Source organism: Hypanus sabinus, chromosome 4 (genome assembly GCF_030144855.1).
Source record: "Hypanus sabinus isolate sHypSab1 chromosome 4, sHypSab1.hap1, whole genome shotgun sequence".
Lineage (NCBI taxonomy): Eukaryota > Metazoa > Chordata > Chondrichthyes > Myliobatiformes > Dasyatidae > Hypanus > Hypanus sabinus.
Window position 1 is genome coordinate 37,388,768 of NC_082709.1, and position 22,235 is coordinate 37,411,002.

Below are 22,235 nucleotides of genomic sequence, written 5' to 3' on the forward strand. Positions count from 1 at the left end.
AAAAATGGAGCCAGGAGATACATGTCTTACTTTGTTTTATTTTTAGGGAGGTGTGCTCTAAGTTTGATCTGGATTTCATAATGAGAGCTGTTTGACATCAGGAAGCAATGTAGAAAATGCATGTTCGAATCTGTGGATTTCTTGATTACAGGAACAAAACTTTTTTGATCACTTCCAAACACTTCCTTCAGAAAGTGCCTTTAATTTAGCAGGACATTTGGCAGATGTATTAAGCCTTGGAAAGATTTTACGAAGTCTCTTAAAACTTCAAAATATATGAGAAAAACACATCTGCCATCTGAGTCCTGGAATAGAATCTGCAGATGAGTTCCTTTCATAAGTACTGGGTAATAGGAAATGTTTTATAATTCTGCCAAAACATTAACAAAATAAGGATGGGGAAATTAATTTCAGAGAATGTTTTATGTTTGCTACAGCTGGATGACACAGAAAACCTCTCTGAAGTAGTGGAGAAGTACAGGTTTAGTGTGAGTGAGAAACTCAAAGAAATTGCTATTAATAAATAGTAAGCATTGGAAAAATTAAACCCACCAAAATTTGATAAATTGACAGTCTTTGGCCTGTGGTAAAGGGAATGAGGAATACACTGATTGCAATCTGCTAAGATTCCATCATTTCTAGAATGATTTCCACAAATAGAAAGATAATGTATGTAACTCCACTTCCTGGCAAAAGGAGGAGAGAGAAAGCAGGACCGTGTACTGTGGACTTGTTAGCCTGAAAGCAATAGTGGGGGAAATGCTAGAATCTATTGTTGAAGTATAACAGGGCATTTTAAAAAAGAATGCAATTAGACAGAGTCAACATGATTTATGAAAAGAGGATCTGTGTTTCATAAATCCACAGGAATTTTTCAGTTGTAAGTAGCAGACCAGATGAGAGCAATCAGCTAATTATTTGGACATTCAAAAGACTTTTCATAAGAGATCACTAGCAGGAAAAATGTAGAATGCAAAGTTTTGGTGCTAATACACTGGCAAGGGTTGAGGATTGACTAATATCTGGAGACAGAATGGACTGTTTTCACAATAGGAGGTTGTGACAAGGGAAGTGCTGCAGTGATTGGTATCGGGCACTCTCTGATCTATAGCAATGTTTTGGGTAAGCGGTTTGTCTGGTGATACAAAACTAATTGCTGTGTGGTGGAAGCAGAGAGGCTTCAGTAGAATATAGACAGGCTAAGCAACTAGAACATTGACTAGTACAGCACAGGAATGGGATCTCGGTATATGATGTTGTGCCAAACTAAATAAATTAGTAATCAAATAGCTATCTAAACTAATCCCTTCTGTCTACACAATCTCCATATCCTTCTATTTTCCTCACATTTATGTGACTATCTAAATGTCTCTTAAAAGTTTCTAATATTCCTGCCGTTACCACTACCCTGGGCAGGGGGATCGCAGATAGCTGTAAAACTAATAAAGGTTGCGCTAGTAGATGATTTCAACGTCCCTCGTGTTGACTGGGACTGTCATAGCACAAAAACTTGGATAGGTGGAATTTGTTAAGTGTATCTACGAAAGTTTCCACAAGCGGTATGCGGATAGCCCAACAAAAGTTGAGACAAAAGTGGACCCTTATATTGGGAAATGAAACAGGCAAGCGACTAAAGTGTTTGTGAGGGAGTACATTTTAAGACTTGTGATCACAATTTTAATAACTCTTAAATAATTACAGATGAAAGTAGAAGTAGTGCACACTTTAAATTCATATATTAAGGCAAGGGAAGTTTTGAAAGCATTAGACAGGAACTTGCAGGAGTTGATTAGGAGATGCTGTTGGCAGGTAAAATAATGTTGAGAAGTGGGAGGCTTTTAGGAGTCAGATGAGAGTTCAGAGACCACTTGTTCCTGCAAGAATGAAGGGTAATTTTGACCAGAACAGGAAGCCCTGGTTAACAAAGAATATTGAGGCACTGGTCAGAAAAAAGAAGGCATTAGATAGGTATATGCAACTGGTTTCAAGTTATATCAGATATCTAGGAGTACTCGAGAGAGAAATAAGGAGGGAAGACACAGGACATGAGGTAAAGAAGAATCTAAAGAGATTCTTCATGTATATTAAGAGCTAAAAGTGACAAGGGAGAGAATAAATCCCCTTAAGGATCAATGTAGTCATTTATGTATGGAGTCACAGAAGACAGACAAGGTCGTGAATATGAATATCTCTTTTATGTATTCAGAGTGAAGAAGTTAATAGGCATTAAGGGGAAAGAATAGTAATGTCTTAGAGGGGCTGCTGGCCGTTTAAAGTGCGTGAAGTTGGTTAAATCCCTGGGGTCTGACAAAGTACATCAGTGTATCCTAGGTCAGCCCTTTCACTTGGATTGCTTAAATCCATATGAAGGATCTCATTAACTGTCCATTTCCCTTCACAGACACTGCCCCAGGAAACTGCAGGGTTCTTGGCAGAAATATTAATAATAATATTAACTTCTTTATAGAGCACTTCTCATACAAACGATGTACTTCAGACTGCTCTACAACGGGACGAAGTGCAAACGTAAAAAATAAAAGACAGAATCATGTTAGTTGAAGGCAAGATTGAACGAATAAGTTCTGAGCTAGTTTTTAAAAGTGTCAACTGAGTCTGCATCTTTTACAGTTTAAGACTGTAGTTTAAAAAAAAAACTGAACTGCCAATTTTCTTTTGAGGGAGATTGCTTAAATTTATGAGACCGGTGGACGAAGACCAGAGAGCTCGAGCAGGATTATAAAATGAAAATGATTCTGTGATGCGTCATCTTTAACCAGATAGGACATACTGGAAGATGGCTAATGCACCTTTATTTAAAAAGTCTGCAGGAAAGGGCAGGGAACCATAGGCTGGTGAGCTAACATCTGTAGTGGGAAAGTTATTGAAGAGGATTCTTAGAATCAGGATATATCTGCTTTTGGAAATACAAGGGCAGATTAAGGATAATCAATATGGCTTTGTGCATGGAAGATAATGTTTCACAAATTTAAGGTTTAAGGTCAGGGGAAAAATTTGAAAGGGAATTGAGGGACAACATTTTCACACAAAGGATAGTAAGTATATTCAAAGAGCTGCCAGATGAAGCTGCAGAGATGGGTATAATTACAATTTTAAAAGGTGTTTAATCTCCTACATGGTTAGTAAAAGTTTAGAGGGACTGGGGCCAAATGCATGCATATGGGACCAGTTCAGGCTGGCAGCTTTGCCAGCATGTGTTAGTTAAGCTAAAAGGCCTCTTTTTGTGCGAAATTACTCTTTGAAAGTTGATGTGCAAGTTCAGCTAGCAATTAGATTGGGAAATGGAAGTTCGACATTTCTTGAAGTGACGAGTGCAACAGTACAGACGTCTCCAAATATTCAGAGACCATGTCGCAAATTAATCGGAATATGGAGTCCTTATCTGGTCTACCAACTGCAGGAAATACAGTCAATGGCCACCTAATAAAATGGTTATTGAATGTATGTTCATGGTTTTTCTGCTGTTGTAGCCCATCAACTTCATGTGTGGTGTGTTCAGAGAATTCTTCTGCACACTACTATTGTATGGTTATCTGAGTTACTGTTGTCTTCCTGTCAGCGTGAACCAGTTTGGCCTGTCTCATTAACAATGTTTTGTCACCCACAGAACTACTGGTCGGTGATTTTTTTTTCTTTTTCACGCCATTCTCTATAAACTCTAGGAGATCAGTTTGAGATGCTGAAAACACCCTGTTTGGCACCAATAGTTCCACAATCAAAGTCGTACTTCTTCCCCCTTCTGATATTTGGTTTGAAGAAAATCTGAACCTCTTGACCATGTCTGCATGCTTTTATGTATTCAGTTACTGCCACATGATTGGCTAATAGATGTTTGGATTAGTGAGCAAGTGTACAGATATACCAAATAAAGTGGCTACTGAGTTGTATATATTTGTGATTGAGGGTGTGCAGCAAAATATCACCAGAATGATCGCTGGAACAGTGGGTTTGTCTTATAGAAAAAAGTAACACAGCCTGGGAGTATATTCTATTGACTACCTTTTAATAAGAGGTATCACTGAGAGAGGAGCCCCCACTCTATCTGGGCTGGTGTTTAAATCGTCTGAACAATGGATTGTACTTCATATTAGGATCCGGGCCCCACCACAGCAAATCGCTGCAAGCCTAGAACATGCTGCACAGAAATTCACTTTGGACCTGGATTTCGCCATTCTCAAACTTTCCAAACCGGCTTGGTGCCCAGAGCTATCCAACCTTCCCGACTATCGATACCCTACCCGATGAGAATCAGGGCACAAAGGATTAGTTCAGGAAAGTAGTTTGAGGTAAAAGATGTACCATGGTCATATTGAATTGCAAAATAGGCATGAAAACTGAATAGCCTCTATCTGCTTCTATTTCATATGTTCTGAACTAATTATCCTGCGTTCTTGGTACCTTTTCTAAACTTCATGTTGAGTTCAGCATGAGAGCGCAGCATGCAAGATCATGTTACTTTACAATATTTCAGTGCAGAAAGAAACCTGAGTTACTGTCTGGCTTACAAAGTAACATTGGTAATACAGTGGAATCTGTTCAACTTTGAGACCTGTATATTCTGGCCCAATTAAATGGATGCCCCAATTAACTGAAGCTTCGTGGAAATATTTTTAAAACAAACTACCGCTTAACTGAGTAACAAATTATGTACTTAAATAAAATACTGAACAAATCAGAAGGCAAACTATACTACTACAGTATGATAAAATGTATATTAGTTCCGAATATTTATCAACAGAGGAATTCATGCAGTGAACCCTGCTGTGTTCTTTTGATTGTAAAGGAACAAAATCAGTGCAGACACCTAATGCAAATAATGGACTTCCTCATTGCCTTCCTGCATGAAGTAGTAACAAAAATCACTGCTTTCTAATTCAACGTCAGTCGGCCCAAGTGAATTATGTAACATAAGCATACACAACTAATGCTAAGCACAGTGTAGTGTCAAATAGCCACACAAGTGCTCGCAACTGACACTAGTTAGAAACTGTTGCACCATCCAAACTTTCATTTTCATTGTAACGTTCAAGATGATTTTGGATACCTTCAAGTTCTTCATAGTTCCAAACCTGCTGAAGATGTGAAATCATTTTATTTTCACACCTGTACATTTCTCACATCTCCAAGCCTGAATGCTTGAAACTCCAGTGAGCAAAATAGTTCCAAATTGTCTTCGTGCTTATTGCTTGCCAATTATCAGTGACAACATTCACTGCTTTTTGAACAAACTACATGCACTATTTAAAAACAGTTTGCTTTAAGCATGATGTAGTGTCTAATGGCCACACAGGTACACATGACTGACGCTAGTTAGAAACTGTTCGGCAAAAGTCTCCTGTCCCAATTAAGTGGCACTGCGTCCCAACTAAATGAAGGAAATTCTGGCTATTTTCTTGAATTGATTTTGTTCTTTGAGAGTTGTCCCAAATAAGCAACTGTCCCCATTAACTGTTGGCCCAATTGACTGGAATCCACTGTTTTGGCACTTTAGCCATAATTATTTTTTCAGATTGGAGCGATGATTTTGCAACTTGTATCATTTACTGCCACAAGGTGTCACTACAGCCATCTAACAATCATTTAAGCATTTCAGTTAGTTTTACTTTGTCGGTTTAATAAATTTGAAAATACTTGCTGCTCATTAGTTCTTGCTGTAGGGTGTTAGAGTAGAAGAGAGAACTTCCCTGCTGATGCATCCCTGATACTCCCCAAAATACAACACTCTCAGCTTGGCCAGCACCCAGCCCCATTTTCCCTACTCTGAACCAAGTTCACAATGCGCATTTCCAATTACACTGCAAAAATAGAGAACCAAATGTACACCGTGCAGGGAAGACATCAGTAAACATATTTACCAGCACTGAAATAATTTAAAACCCATTTCAATGACAGCAGCAATTAGGATTTAATGATGGGAAGCAATGAATTGTGTATTTATGCACATCTTATGATGGTAAAAGCTGTGTATTAATTAAAGCTGTGATGAACTTCAACCACACCAGAAAAGCCCCTCCATTGATTATGTGCTCTGCATTTCTTTTGGAATTGAAAGGACATATTAAAGGAGATAAAATGGTTCGTTAAAATCTTAAAATAATAACTACTTTTTGTTGTTAACCTGTATATGTGCCAATTGGGAAACATACGTTGTTTTAATATTTTGATTCTGTCGTGTATTCTGGTGGAAAGAAGCAATAGATATATTCGTCCCATAGATATCTAAAAATTATTGATTAGCTTTTTCAGCTTGTTGTAAATGAATTTTACATCTTAACCTCCTGCTGTCCTCCAACTTTGACATAAAATCACTAACAGGAAAATGGTGTGGATATTATAAGCCTGAAATAAGAACAGGAAGAACTCAATATATTCAGAAAGTTAGGCTGCATCAGTTGTTGGGGGGGCATGATAGGGTGGGGAATCAGAATTGCAGATCATTACATTTTATCACAACTGCATAAATTGAAAATATATTTTTGGATACAGTATATAGAACTGAAAAAAGAGAGAAAAATAAAATGAAGTTCTGTACTATAACCTAGAAGTTTTACACATGTCCTCAGCAGTAAACCCTTGTTAATTCACTTTCCTTTTCCTAACTTAAGACATAGGAGAAGAATTAGGCCATTTAGCCCATCGAGTCTTCTCTGCCATTTAATCATGGCTGATCCTTTCTCACCCCCTCCTCAGCCTCTCTCCCTGTCCTTCTCCCCGTGACCTTTGATGCTGTGTCCAATCAAGAACCTCTCAAACTCTGCTTTAAATACACCAATCGACCTGGCCTCCACAGCTGTCAGTGGTAATAAATTCCACAAATTCACCACCCTCTGGGCTAAAGAAATTTCTCTGCATCTCTGTTTTAAATGGAAGCCCCTCTATCCTGAGGCTGTGCCCTGTTGTCCTAGAATTCCCCACCATAAGAAACATCCTTTCCACATCTACACTGTCCAGGCCTTTCAATGTTTGAAAGGTTTCAGTGAGATCTCCCGTCATCCTTCTAAATTCCAATGAGTACAGACTCAGGGCCATCAAACATTTCTTGCATGATAACCCTTTCATTCCCAGAATCATCCTTGTAAACCTCCCCTGAACCCTCTCCAATAACAGCATTTTTCTTAGATGAGGAGACCAGAACTGTTCACAATACTCAGTGAGTCCTCACCAGTGCTTTATAAAGCCTCAGCATCACATTCCTGCTCTTGTATTTCCAGTCTCTTGATTCTGCAAGTTAACCTGTAAGCTGTTTAGCGTGAGAGCTCCCAAGTCCCTTTGCTTCTCAGATTTTTAGATTTTCTCACCATTTAGAAAACAGTCTGCACATTTATTTCTTCTACCAAAGTGCATGACCATGCATTTTTCAACATTGTATTTCATTTGCAACTTTCTTGCCCATTCTCCTAATCTGTCAAAGTCCTTCTGCAACATACTTGTTTCCTCAGCACTACCTGCCCCTCCAACAATCTTCGTATCATCTGCAAATATGGCAACAAAGCTTTCCATCCCATCATCTAAAACACAGATAAACAATGTAAAAAGAAGCGGTCCCAACACTGACATCGTTAATCAGTTCTGTGCACACAAACCTTCACGGATTTCTTGTTAAGAAAACCCAGATATTAACATCCTTGATTTCAAATTCCTCCATGTTTTTGTCCTTCTTTGTATTCCCTCTTCAAATTTCATTCCTTTAATTTCGGCCTCCTTACTTCATCCCCCAAACTGTATTCCTGTTCTTTGGCCAGCTATGCCTTCAACTGTCTTGGCAAATAAATTCTGGAATTCTTTCTCTACCAATTTCTGTTTTTTTAAAGTTGAGCTTAGTTACATCTCTATTTGACCAAGTTCTCCTGCTCTAATATCTCCATTTTTCACTGACAAAGATCCAGAGACCATAAGACATAGGAGCAGAATTGGGCCATTCTGCCCATCCAGTCTGCTCTGCCATTCCATCATGGCTGATCCTAAATCCTACTCAACCCCATACTCCTGCTTTCTCGCCATATCCCTTGACGCTCTGACTAATCAGAAATCTACCAACTTCCACTTTAATTAGTGAGTCTGTGGCAGAGCATTCCACATTCTGGCTAAAAAAAAAATCCCTCCTTACCTCTGTTCTAAAAGGTTGCTCCTCAATTTTGAGGCTGTGCCTTTAGTTCTGGGTAGCCCCCCCAAAGGAAACAGCCTCTCCACATCAACTTTACCTAGTTCTTTCAACATTCGGTAGGTTTCAATGAGATCCCCATGCATTCTTCTAAATTCCATTGAATACAGGACCAAATCTGTCAAACACTCCTCATATGTTAACCCCTTCATTCTCAGAATCATCTCCATTGTGATACTGATGCTTATCCCTCTCAAATTGCAGTATGAGTTCAATCATATTATGATCACTGCCTCTAATGGTTACATTATGTTAATCTCCCTAATAGGATCTGGGTTATTACACAACACCAAATCTAAGATAACCTTTCCTTGTGTAGGCTCAAGCACAAGCTGCTTTAAAAAGCCATCTTTTATGCATTTAACAGATCTCCTCTATTACGATCCAACACCAACCTGATTTTCCCAATCCCGTTGCATATTGAAGTGCCTCATTACAATTGTGACATTACCCTTATTACATGCCTTTTCCAGCTTCCTTTGCAATCTCAACCCCACATCTTGGCTACTATTTGAGTCCTATATATGATTTCCATAATGTTTCTTTTCCCCTTTGGAATTTCTTAACTGCGCCCACAAAGATACAGCATTTTCTGACCCTATGTCACCTCTTTCTAAAGGTGTAATTCCATCTCTTACCAACAGAGCCACATCACCCACCGCCTACGCCTTCCTGCCTGTCCTTTCGATACATACCTCGGAAAATTAAATAAACTATCTCATTGCTAGTTCTCTGATTAATTTAAATAACAATTCATTGCTGATACTTGCAGGCACAATGTGTGGTGTTATCGATATGTGGCATCTTGGAGGTCAAGGTTATATTCTTGGGGTAGTACATAGCGAGAGATCAGGTACAGATCTTTATGACTTGTAGTGAAGGATGCAATAGAACATAAAGGGAATAAATTGAAAAGCAGAGGACTAATATCTTCATTCACCATAACAGAATGATTGACATTAGATATTGCACATTCACATAGAGCAGCACACAAAAATGCTGGAGAAACTCTGCAGATCAGGCTGCATTTATGGAGGGATATAAACAGTCAATGTTTCAGGCCAATACCCTTCATAAGAACTTGAAAGAGGGCAGAATCCAGAGTAGGAGGGTGGAGGGAGAAAGGAATGAGCATGTGCTGATGGGTGATAGGTGAAGGCGAAAGATGAATAGGTGAGGGTGTAAAAAGCCGGAATAATATTAGATCCTGGGGGGTGATAGGAGTTAGGAAGAACAGGCAAGCAGGTGAAGAAGACAGAATCTGAAAAGAAAGGACAGTGGAGGTTGGAATAAAGGGAAGAAGATGGGAAACTGAAAGTGTGGGTGAATACAAACTCATGGGCAGGTTCTGGTTCGGGGGGGATCAGGAAGGGATAATTAATGTAAGTGGATATTTCAGCTGGTGTTATATTAGCGAATGCCACCCAGTGGTGCTAGTGAGCAACAAAAGTCCATATTTTCAGCAGCATTGAAGTTATTTTCGTAGATAAGACAGAGGTAATATAATATGACCAGCAAGACGCAAAAGACTTTGGTAATTGGACAAGAAGTAAAAGCTGGATATCGGGGAGCCTTAATCTTCATTCAGCTGCACATTTTCATTCAATATATAAACATAACCATTATTTTCTCTTCAAATTATTTTAATTCTCCCACATAAATTCAAGCTTCTACCCATTCAATAAATCTCATCTTTCATTTTAATGCCTTATACAGTGCCTAGAAAAAGTATTCAGCTCCCCACGACTATTTTCACATTTTCCTGTCTCATTTTCTGTTTAAAATATGTACAAGTATGATTTTTTGAACTAATCTACAAAGCATTGCATCATGTCAAATCAAAAGAAAAATTCCAAAAATTGTCAACAATTTACAAAAATTTAAAAACAAAAAATTGTGAGGCTTAAAAAGTATTCATCCCCTTTGTAATTACTGTGCTAACTTTCTTCAGGTGCAATATACTGTATTACTTTACCAACTCACCCAATTTTGTTGATGTAGAAAATAGGAGGATCGCCTGTTTTCAATGAATTTATAAGGATAAATAACCCTCTTCCTGTAAGGTCCAACGGTGTGGTAGATTTTCAACAGACCAAACTAAAATTAAAAGAAAAGAGTATTCAAGACCAGTCAGGAAAATGGTAATAGTGAAGCATAAATATGGGAAAAGACACTGAGCATACCCCGGAGCTAAGTGAAAGAATATGAAACGAGCCAGACTGCCACGCTCAGGCTGTCCTTCTAAACTTAGTCACCAGAGAATAATAGCATTTGCAAGAGAGGCTACTGTGACACCGTCACACTGAGTAAGCTGCAGAAGTCAGTGGCTGCAACTAGAGATGAGATTTATGGCTCCACAATCTCTAAGGCCTTGCACAAAAAAGTATGTTTGTGGAAGAGTGGCAAGAAAAAGTCCTGGCTTAAAAATAAATCAAATACTTGCCCGGAAAGACTTTGCAAAGCATCACTTAAAAGATACTATAATAATGTGGAACTTTCTGGCCTCAACACAAGGTGGTACGTGGGGCGCAAATCTGATACCGTGCATCAGCCAGGCAACACCATCCCTGCTGTAGAGTATGGTGGAGGTAACATCATGCTGTGGGGACGTTTTCAGCTGCAGGGGACTAGAAATCTGGTCGCAAGTGATGGTAAGCAAAATGCTACTAAGTACAGAGAGATCCTGGATGAAAACCTGCTGGCTTCTGCTAGGAAGCTTAAACCGAAGAGGAAGTTTGTCTTTTAGCAGTACAGTGACCCAAAGCACACTGCCAGAGCAACCACGGAGTGGCTTCAGATGAAGGAAATTAATGTGCTTTGAGTATCCCAGTCTGAGTACTGACCTTAACCTGATCCAACATCTCTGACAAGACCTCAAGATTGCTGCCCACCACCTCAAATAACCTGGCATGGCTTGAGCAATTTTCTGAGGAATAGGCAAATCTTGCTTCATCGCATTGTGCAATGCTAGCACTTATCCAAAAAAGACTACCTGCTGTAATAGAGGTGGTTCAGCTAAGTACTGAGCAAAGGGATAATTTTGAACTGCTGACATTTCAGTATTTGAATTTTCAGTTTTTCATGCTTTACAATTTCCCCTTTTTTTTTCTTTGGACTCTATTGTGAAAACAGAAGCATGTGAATCTCAAATACAAATTCTCAGTTAAATTGATCAAAATCTCTAGTTGCGACACTCATTCATGTGAATAGAGTTTGGGGGCTGAGTATGTTCCTATACTCAAAACTAAATTAAGCATTTACAGATTATAACCATTGCATCTATCTTGTGCAACAACAATTATGTTATATTACTGCTATATACACCTCCAAAGATCTATCTTACTACTTCCACTACCTACTTAGCTTGCCTTGTGTTCCCATTCTTTTTGTCATTAAGTCATTCTTACTTTCCATCCTGCTAACACTTTTTTTTTGTTTCCCTCTCCATTTTCCATTTTCCATTCTCCAGTTTCAAGACTTGCTCTAATCCTGTTCCATCACCTATTTTTAAGTTTTAAGATGTTTGCGGTGATGCCTGACCTGCTGAATGTTTCCAGCATTTTATGTTTTGACAATCTCTAATCATTATGTTCCTTGATGGACCTCAAGTTCCTTAAACAGATGAAAGGAGACTTGACCAGATAAACTAATAGTGTGGGAAAAGAGACCAGTGCATAGTTTGTATCTACAGGTAACAATCAACAGGTAGAGGCTGAAGTGTACTTTGTTTTCAGGCTCGATTGAGGGCCCATCATATAGGGATCAGTAGTGGGAGCAATTTCAAGTTCCTGTGTGTCAATGTCTCTGAAGATCTATCCTGGGCCCAACATATGGATGCAGCTACAAAGAAGACTCAACAGATGCTGTGTTTCATTAGGAGTTTGAGGAGATTTGATATGTCACAAATTTCTACAGATGTACCAGGAAGAGCATTGTAACTGGCTGTGTCACCATTTGGTATTTTGGAGGGAGCAGGTGCCACTGCACAAGATTGAAATAAGTTGTGAATTTAGTCAGCTCCATCACTGGCGCTGGCTTCAATAGCATCCAAGACATCTTCAAGGTCTGAGGCATCACAGAAGCAGCATCCATCATTAAGGACCCCCACCAACACCCAGGTTGTGCCTTGTTCTCATTGCTACCATCAGGGAGGAGGCACAGAAGCTCGAAGGCACACACTCAATGATTCAACAACAGCTTCTTCCCCTCTGCCATCCAAATTCTGAATGGACACTGAACCCATGAACACTACCTCACTATTTTTTAATTTTAATTTTTGCACTGCTTTTTGAATTTAACTATATAATATGTGTTTATAATTACTGTAATTCTTGTTTTATTTCTAGTATTATATATTGCATTGAACTACTGCTGCAAAGACAATTTTCACAACATATGCCAGTGATATTAAAACTGATTCTGACTCTCTGAGGCTTGAAGTTAAATTGCAATGGCAAAAGCAATCCACATTTTTCTGGAGTTTCACCGTTAATACAGATTTTGGATGGGATGTTGGTGCCTTGTAAGATGACAACCATTTCACTGATGCTAGTTTCCAAGCAATGAAAACTTTGTTCATCCTCATTGTAATTTAATCACTGAATTAAAGATGAACACTGTGACATCTACAAAGAACAAATCTCAAATAGTGTGCTTTATTATGGAATGATCTGATGTTAAGCAAGCTACAGTCTGGACCCAACCCACCCCCATCTAATCACTTCCAGACTTTAGAAGAACAGGGTGAGAAGTGCCAAAGCCAGTTGGTGAGATGACGCTGCACTGCATGTAACATTGTACCGAGATGTTTCATTTGGATATCGCCTTCATTCTCTGTGCAGTTACCTGAAAAAGCAGAGCTGCTATGTGGACAGATCATTTACAGTGCAGAAACACACACTTCGTAGTGTTCAGCACATAAAATACTCACTGAACCTGATATGTCAACTTCATTTGGCTGGTTTCATTTGTTTAAACACAGTGCTGTTCCAAATTAGTTATGATTAGAAATCAGGAATAATACGGAAACTAAGAAGAACATTCACAATGCATGACAGCAGAATAGATTGCATTTTCAAAGTTCAGTGAATTAAATAATTAGCCTATCACTTAAAATCACTTCTGAATTATTCATTTGAGAACTTGCATTGCAAATTATTCTGTAACAAATTGACTTTAAATATGATTTATACAAACTGTACAGCTCAATATTTTTTAAAATAGGAGTTCTGAAATAATTTTCCATATTGCACACAGCATCACATTACCATTTCAATTATGTAACCTTTTTATTATTTAGGCAAAGTGGCAAGCCCAGTTTTTGATTGCCCTTGAGAAGGTGATGGTTAGTCAGCACCTCTAGCCACCCAGGTCCATTTTATTTCATTTATTTTTATTTAGCAATACAGTGCAGAGTAGGCCTTTCCAGCCCTTCGAGTCATTCTGCCCCAGCAACCCCAATTTAACTCTAATCTAATTTAATGGGTGCACTCCCATATTCTAAGTTCTTGGATTTTGACGATCAGGCTTTGCCCTTTGTGGGAACTTGGAAAGCAGCTGTCTCCTCCACACATGCACATGAGTTAATGTACAGAGAATGTACTCAGGAGGATGCAACACTGGACCTTAGGGAACGAGGCAGAGCAAGAAACTGAAGTGACACTCGGTGTATTTTGGCTCTAGAGACATTAATTCTCTTAGTTTTAAGGTAGTGATGGAAAGAGATAGGACAGGCCCGCATGTTCAGAACCTAAACTTCAACAGGGCTAATTTTGAGCAAATTAGGCTGCATTTGGCAGAGTGGATTGGGTGAGCCTGTTTGAAGTGGCAAAAGATGAAAAGCAAGTGGGAAGCTTTTAAGAGTCTGACATTTGGAGTCCAGGGCAGCATTTTCTGTTTAGGGCAGTGGTTCCCAACCTTTTCTATGCGCCACACCCCTAGGAAATGTTTGATTCATGTTCGCACCCCCTACAAAAGTAAAATCATATTTGAGGATGAAGAAGTCTAATTTCTAATTTTTGAACCACATACAATACTGCGAGTGAACAACTTGAACTTAAAAAAATAAGCTTTTAACTCAGTGCATAAAATGCAAATATAAATTGAGCAATTAGATTCTAATTTATTCAGAAAAAATTGTAAACAGTGAAATCAATCCCAATTGTGAACATAAAACTCAATGACTTCTTTGCTCCTGCTTCTCATTCATGATTTTGTCAAAACGAGGAACTTTCTTGCTGACTGCGATCCGCAGGTCTGCCTGTGGATTCAGGCGATTCCTAGATTTTGTCTTGATTGACAAAAGAGAACTGAATCCAGATTCACACAAGTATTTTGTTGCAAATGGAATGAGGACACGGTGTGCTTTTCCACCAAGTCCTGGGAACAAACATATCCAGTGCTGCACACCAAAACTCCTCCAAAGTCTTGGTTTCAAATTGCATTTCAAGAGCTCGATTTGTCCATAAATAAGTAAGATCTTCCTTCAGCTCTTCATCATCTGACATTTTCTCCAAATTGTAGGAGTATGGATTCATGATCCATTCTTCTGAAATCTTCAGGTCTCCAGCAGCAAAATATCCATCAAACGATTCTGACAGCATTTCTAAATGAGCCACAATATCTTCATGCACAGTAAGAGTTATGGATCCAGCATCATCAACCATCTCTTCTAGTGAAGGAAAATTTTAGAAACCGCCTTTTTCCGCCATTTGACGTCAAAGATGTAACTTCTCTTTGAAGGCATTCAACTTTTCACAAGCCTTCAATATGTTTATCCCTTTTCCTTGAATAGTAACACTCAGGTCATTTATACAAGTGAAAATGTAAGCTAAGTAAGCCAGCATTTGGGTGAATTCCTGTGATTCCATTGCCCCAACCAGATCACATTCATGCTCCCTCAGAAAAATTTTGATTTCTTCCTGCAGTTCAAATAAGCGGATTAAAGCTTGTCCTCGTGACAACCAACGGACTTCTGTGTGGAAAAGCAAAACTGAATGCTCACTTCCCAGATCCTCACAAAATGATTTGAAGATGTGATGGTTCAAAGCACGCCCCCGATCCAGTTGATGATCTTCACACAAGTATCAAGGACTTTCTTCAGATTTGGAGGCAATGTTTCTGATGCCAAAGCATGCTGATGAAGAAAACAATGGGTAACTTGCGAGTCTTTTTCATCAATGCAGAAAAGCCAGATTTATTTCCAAGCATTGCAGGTGCCCCGTCAGTGCACACAGAACTGATGACTTTGATACCTAAATCATGTTTGGCAAAGAAGTCTTTCACCAGCTGCATCGCATCCTTTGCAGGTGTGTTTGTTTTCAGATCTTTACAAAACAGGAAATCTTCCTTCACAGCACCATCATTGATATACCTCACTAATGTGATGAGTTGACTACAACTGGAGACATCAGTTCACTCATCCAACTGAATAAAGATTTTAAGAAGACTAGCTCTGACATCTGAGATGACTTGGTTCAAAATATCTTCACTCAAATCACTGATTCGGTTGTGAATGACATTATTTGATTGGGGCACCTGTTCAAATTTTTTTCTTGCTTCTTTGCCCAGGATAATTGTTGCCATTTCCAGTGCTCATGGCTTGATGAGATCTTCCGCAATTGTATGGGGCTTCTTGGATTTGGCCACTTTATATGCCACTTGGTATGAAGCAAGTAGTAGTAGTTTTTCAACAGAAATGAAACCTAATTTTGGAAGAGTTCTTTGTGGATCAAAACATGCTCTTTTGATTTTCAATGACCCAGCATCATGTCCTTCAACATCAGCTCCGCAGTGCTTTTTCTTGAAGTGCTCTTAAAGCTTGGATGGCTTCAGATTTGAGTTGGAAAACACAATGCTACAAAGAATGCACTGGGGTTTTGCAAGCCATCATTTCCTGTTGTGCAAGTGAAACCAAAGCACACATAGTCATCATTCCATTTCCTTTTTGACATGATGAAGGTATATTGAAGGGATAAGGGTAAAGAGAAAAATATGAACTAATATGAAAAAAACTATCTGACTAAGTCAGGGATGACCACTTTACTCAACCAGACACGCCTATAGCAAAGTATCGCGAGAAATACACTTTTGAATATTATATTACAATATTATCTGCGGTTGCGCCAAGATAAATTGTCAGGTGGAAATGCTACGGGGACGCAACACAACTTATTAGGCTACTCTCTACTGAATTTATACACCTATTTCCGATGATTACTGAAGATATGAACTCCCATCACACGATTCAAAGTCCTCGGTGCTAACCATGATACCTCCTCAACTAACACAATACAAAATTATCAACGATTCAAGAAAAAAAACCTTTTAAGAGAAAATAAAACCTTTGAAATTCAAAAACTTCTTTAATACATTGAGACAAATACGAAGGAATGACTTCAGCTGCTTTTTATCAAAATGTGGCTTTTTAAAATTTTATAATTGAATAATTTACCTACTGTCTGCAGGTTTGGTTTTAACGCGAAGTCGTTACTCGATGGTTGATTCAGGATGTATAAAGATTTTGGCATTATGAGATGATTTTTAACTGAGATGTAACCTTCTAGATAACGTTGATGAGACTCCTCAACTCTGAGGTGTAACTCCCAGGTAACATTGATGAGACTCCTCAACTCTGACTCAGGCAGTGGGAGACTGGAGTGTGCTTGGGACAAACGTTACTACCACTTCTCAAGGCACACTGGCAACTGGCTGAGTGATGACTTGTGACTCGTCACTCAAGGACACAAGCCACTCTTTGTCGCACCTCCTGAAATTCCATCTCGCACCCCAGGTTGGGAACCCCCGTGTTTGTGAGTCCTGAGTGAAACAATTTTTGAGAAAGTTTCCACCTCCTGCTCTTTCTGTCACTGTTCACATTTGTAATCTTCTGCATGACTGGATGCAAAGATGAGTATGAGTAGATTAAAGGTTTGGCCTTTGTTCACCTGTATCTTGCTTATCCTCCATCTTTTGCCCGAGCTGTAAAGTTAGATATTACTTTTTCTCAACCAAGCTTGTCGAGCTGTATAGCACAGAAATGGGTCCTTCAGTCCACCACGCCAATACCAAACATTTTGCCCATCTCACTGCTCCAGGTCCCTCTACTTTTCCTGCTTAATCATCCCTTAAACTGGCAGCTAGTTCCAGATATCAATCACGCTGTTTTTTAAATCTTTTCCACAACATTCCCTTTAAACTGCTTTCCTCCCATCTTAAATATATGCATTCTTATTTTTGACACCCATGCCAGGAAGGAAAAAAAGATTCTGTGTATCTACTCTATCCGTGCACCTTATAATTTGATATACCTCAATCAGGTGGCCCTATAGCTTCTTTTATGCTGGATAAAACAAACCCAGCCTATCCAATCATTGCTCATAACTAACGTCCTCCAATCCTGGGCAAAATCTGATACATATCCTGTCCACTCTCTCCTATGTGACCAATTTCTTCCTATTGTAAAGCAAAACGAACTGCACTCAATATGCCAAATATGGTTTGCTCAGTGCTTTGTAAAGTTGAAACAAAACTTCACAACTTGTGTATTCTATGCTCCAGTCTATAAAAGCTGTGTGCCGTACATTTTGCCTTTTTCTCCATTTTATTTATTTGTGTTACTGCTTTGAAGAAACTTGTCAACATAAATCCCGATGCGCCTCTGTTCATCAGCATTCCTCTGTACCCTGCTGTTTCCCGTGGAGGTTCTGCCTCAATGTGAGTTCTCAAGATGCATAATCTGTTTTTGTTAAAAACAAATTAATTTCTATCTCCCACCTCTAATCAATATTCCACCTAATCTATGTGCCCCTGTGCCCTTAACCAGTCTTCCTCATGATCTGTGCCGCTGACAACTTTGATATCAAGTTCAAAATAATTAATCATGTCTCTTGTAATCACTTCTGCAGTTTGTGCCAAATTATATTGAGAAACTGGATTTGTTAATTCACAACTGGTATGTAGATGTAATATGCATTTTGTTGTGTAAACTTTGTTTCCTCAAATCTGTTCCACTCAAATTTAGCACAAGTTTCACAAATTAAAAAGTTTTGCAGCTATTAGCCCTACATCTTGCTTTGAGTAGTCCTGAAATCAAAAGTAGCATTGGCAGAATATTCTCCAAAACTGCAACATTAAAAACTAAAACCCACATAGATTGAATAAATGTATTTTGTGGAATACCAAGACTTTCAGGTTAGAATTGAATTGCAAGGGAACAAAGCTGAAGGAAAAGTTATAAATTTGGTGTCTACAGTTATGCTGACAACAATAGATAAATAATTGAGGACATTAATAAATAAGTGATCAAGATGTTAATAATGTTCCCTTATCACATTAAAATACCACACAATTCTTCAAGTGCAGAATTGCTTTTGACTTTCAATATGAAGGTTATTGCTGCAGCTATTCCCCGTCTTTAATGAATATGAGCAGCATTAGGATAACTGAGATGGGCAAGAACAAATCACTGGGTTTTCAAGCCATAATTTTCTCTAAGGAGCAGTCCATTCTGGAGTGTTTTCCAGTTGCAAATGCATGCAGAATCCAATTACAAAACTTATTTAAATAAACCTCTCCAGCATATGCTGAAAATTATGTTGAGAATCTATTTCAAAAATCATTTTTGCTAAATATAGTGGGGTATACCAGTCATTTATTTCCTCAAAATTCCTCTGCTACTCAGTTGAATCTTGTACCTTAAACTTACTTTCAGACTAATCCCCATTATGGAAACCCTGGTTTTCATAATAGTGTAAATTTATTGCTTTCAGGTTTGAATATGCTCACTGATAGAGAATCTTTAAACTTCCTGTAGCAGAAAATGTCACCTTCTCATTCTGAAACAGTTGACTCCTTATACTGAAATTGAGCCCTGGTTCAAATTCTTGGCCCAAAGGAAATATTCTCTTTGCATCTACCCTGCAAAACTTTTAAAAATCTTGTGTACAAGATCATCTCTTGTTCTTCTGGATTCTACTAGGAATAAACTTTTCTTCTAGTACTGTTCTTCTGGAACAGTCCATTGATTTCACCTTTCATTATGTGGATCAGCACTGAGCAAGCTCTGAGGCCATCTTCAGATGGAAAAAGCCTGCTGGCAGAGCTCAAGACAGCGTCTGTGGAGGTAGAGGAATAGTTATTGTTTCAGTCCTGATACATGTCCTCGACTCAAAGTGTCAGCTGTCCCTTTGCCTCTATAAGTGTTGCCTGACCTTTAAGACCACAAGACCATAAGATGTAGGAGGAGAAGTAGGACATTCAGCCCATCGAGTCTGCTCTGCCATTCAATCATGGGCTGATTCAATTCTTCTAGTCATCCCCACTCCCCTGCCTTCTCCCCAAACCATTTGATGCACTGGCTAATCAAAAACCTGGCCGGCTGGTGGCACAAAGGCATCAGCACCAGGCTCTGGAGCGAAGGGTCCCGAGTTCGAGTCCAAGTCAGGCCAACCCTCAAGCACGCTTTCCATCCGTGCCGGGTTGAGTGTGGAGAAAACAAGGGTCGAGTCAGGAACGTTCACATCGTGGCCTGGTTAATCTGAAAGGAGACCAATCCAGACACCACACGCCAGACAAGAATGGCTGACTGTCTGGTATGACATGCTAAAAAAAATCAAGAACCTATCTATCTCTGCCTTAAATGCATCCAATGACCTGGCCTCCACAACCACTCGTGGTAACAAATTCCACAGATTTACCAACCCCTGACTAAAATAATTTCTCCACATCTCTGTTCTAAATAGACGTCCTTCAGTCCTGAAGCCGTGCTCTCTTGTCCTGGACTCCCCTGACATGGGAAATAACTTTGCGATATCTAATCTGTAGAGTCCATTTAACATTCGGAATGTTTCTATGAAATTCCCATTCATTCTCCTGAACTCCAGAGAATACAGCCCAAGAATTGTCTGATGTTCCTCATATGGTAACCCTTTCATTCCTGGAATCATTTTCATGAATCTTCTCTGAACCCTCTCCTATGTCAGTATATTCTTTCTAAAGTAGGGAGCCCAAGACTGCACACAATACTCTTAAGTGTGATCTCATGAGTGCCTTATAGAGCTTCAACATCACATCCCAGCTCTTACATTCTATATCTCTAGAAATGAATGCCAACGTTACATTTGCCTTCTTCACCATCGACTTAACCTGGAGGTTAACCTTTCGGGTATCCTGCACAAGGACTCCCAAATCCCTTTGCATCTCTGCATTTTGAATTCTCTCCCCATCTAAATAATAGCCTTCTCATTTATTTCTTCCACCAAAGTGCATGACCATACACTTTCCAACATCGTATTTCATTTGCCAATTCTTTGCCCATTACCCTAAACTATCTAAGTCTCTCTGCAGGCTCTGTTTCCTAACACTGCCTCCTCCTCCACCTATCTTTGTATTATCGGCAAATTCAACCACAAATCCATTAATACCGTAGTCCAAATCAGTGACATACATCGTAAAAAAACAGCAGTCCCAACACTGACCCCTGTGGAACTCCACTGATAACCAGCAGCCAGCCAGAATAGGGTCCATTTATTCCCACTGTCTGTTTTCTGCTGACCAGCCGATACTCCACCCATGCTAGTGATTCCCCTGTAATTCCATGGACTCTTACCTTGCTAAGCACCTTGTCAAAGGCCTTCTGAAAATCCAAGTACACCATATCGACTGCATCTCCTTTGTTTATGCTGCTTGTAATTTCCTCAAAAAAATGCAGTACAGACAGACAGACATACTTCATTGATCCCAAGGGAAATTGAGCTTCGTTACAGCCGCGCCAACCAAGAATAGTGAAGAAATGTAGCAATATAAAACCATAAATAATTAAATAATAAGTTAATCATGCCAAGTGGAAGTAAGTCCAGGACCAGCCTATTGGCTCAGGGTGTCTGACACTCTAAGGGAGGAGTTGTAAAGTTTGATGGCCACAGGTAGGAATGACTTCCTGTGACGCTCAGTGTTACATCTCGGTAGGTTAGTCAGGCAGGATTTTCCTTTCAGAAAATCATGCTGTCTTTGGCCTATCTTGTCATGTGCCTTCTCATCCCTAACAATTGATTCCAACAACTTCCCAACTACTGATGTCAGGCTAACATGTCTATAGTTTCCTTTCTGCTACCTCCACCCTTCTTAAATAGCGGAGTAACATTTGCAATTTTCCAGTCATCCAGTACAATGCCAGAATCTATCAATTCTTGAAAGGTCATTGTTAATGCCTCTGCAATCTCTCCAGCTACTTCCTTCAGAAACCGAGGGTGCATTCCATCAGGTCCAGGAGATTTATCCACCCTCAGACCATTAAGCTTCCAGAGCACCTTCTCAGTCGTAATTTTCACTGCACTTACTTCACTTCCCTGACACTCTTGAATGTCCAGTATACTGCAGATGTCTTCTACTGTGAAGACTGATGCAAAATACGCATGCAGTTCCTCTGCCATCTCTGCATGTCTCATTACAGTATCTCCAGCGTCATTTTCTGTTGGTTCTATATCTATCCTCAACCCTCTTTTACCCTTTATATAATTAAAAAAGCTGTTAGTATCTTCTTCTCAGTGTCTTCTTTAATAGTATTTGCCAGCTTCCTTCCATAGTTCATCTTTTCCTTCCTAATGAATTTTCTTAGTTTTCTTATGTAAGTTTGTATGAGCTTCTCAATCCTCTATTTTCCCACTGGCTTTGGCTTCCTTGTATGCCCTCTGTTTTGCCTTTACTTTGACTCTGACTTCACTTGTTAGCCATGGTAGTGTCCTTCTTCCATTCGAAAATTTCTTCTTATTTGGAATATATCTGTCTTGCACTTCCCTAATTTTTCATGGAAACTCCAGCCATTGTGGCTCTGCTGTCCTACCTGCTAGTGTCCCTTTCCAGTCAACCTTGGCCAGTTCCCCTCTCATGCTGTTGTAATTTCCTTTATTCCACTGTAATACTACACATTAGAATTTAATGTTTCCTTCTCAAATTTCAAAGTGATCATATTGTGATGACTGTTTCCTAAGGGTTTCTAACCTCAAGCTCTCTTATCACCTTCAGATCATTGCACAACACCCACCCTAACACAGCCGAT

The 22,235-nt window shown here is 39.2% G+C and overlaps 1 protein-coding gene and 1 long non-coding RNA gene across 20 annotated transcripts in view; one reads left to right on the forward strand and one right to left on the reverse strand.

The window, feature by feature from the left end:
- Positions 1-10,615, reverse strand: part of LOC132392662 (uncharacterized) — a 41,048-nt gene extending 30,433 nt beyond the window's left edge. Inside the window, exons 1-2 of the long non-coding RNA XR_009511616.1 lie at positions 10,363-10,615; positions 10,163-10,276 (exon numbers count right to left, since the gene is read on the reverse strand). This is a non-coding gene — a long non-coding RNA (uncharacterized LOC132392662). The remainder of the gene's footprint in view (positions 1-10,162; positions 10,277-10,362) is intronic.
- The window catches only part of LOC132392660 (PTB domain-containing engulfment adapter protein 1-like), a 403,579-nt gene that overhangs the window by 326,038 nt on the left and 55,306 nt on the right, over positions 1-22,235 (forward strand). The gene's annotated exons all lie outside the window — the stretch shown is intronic.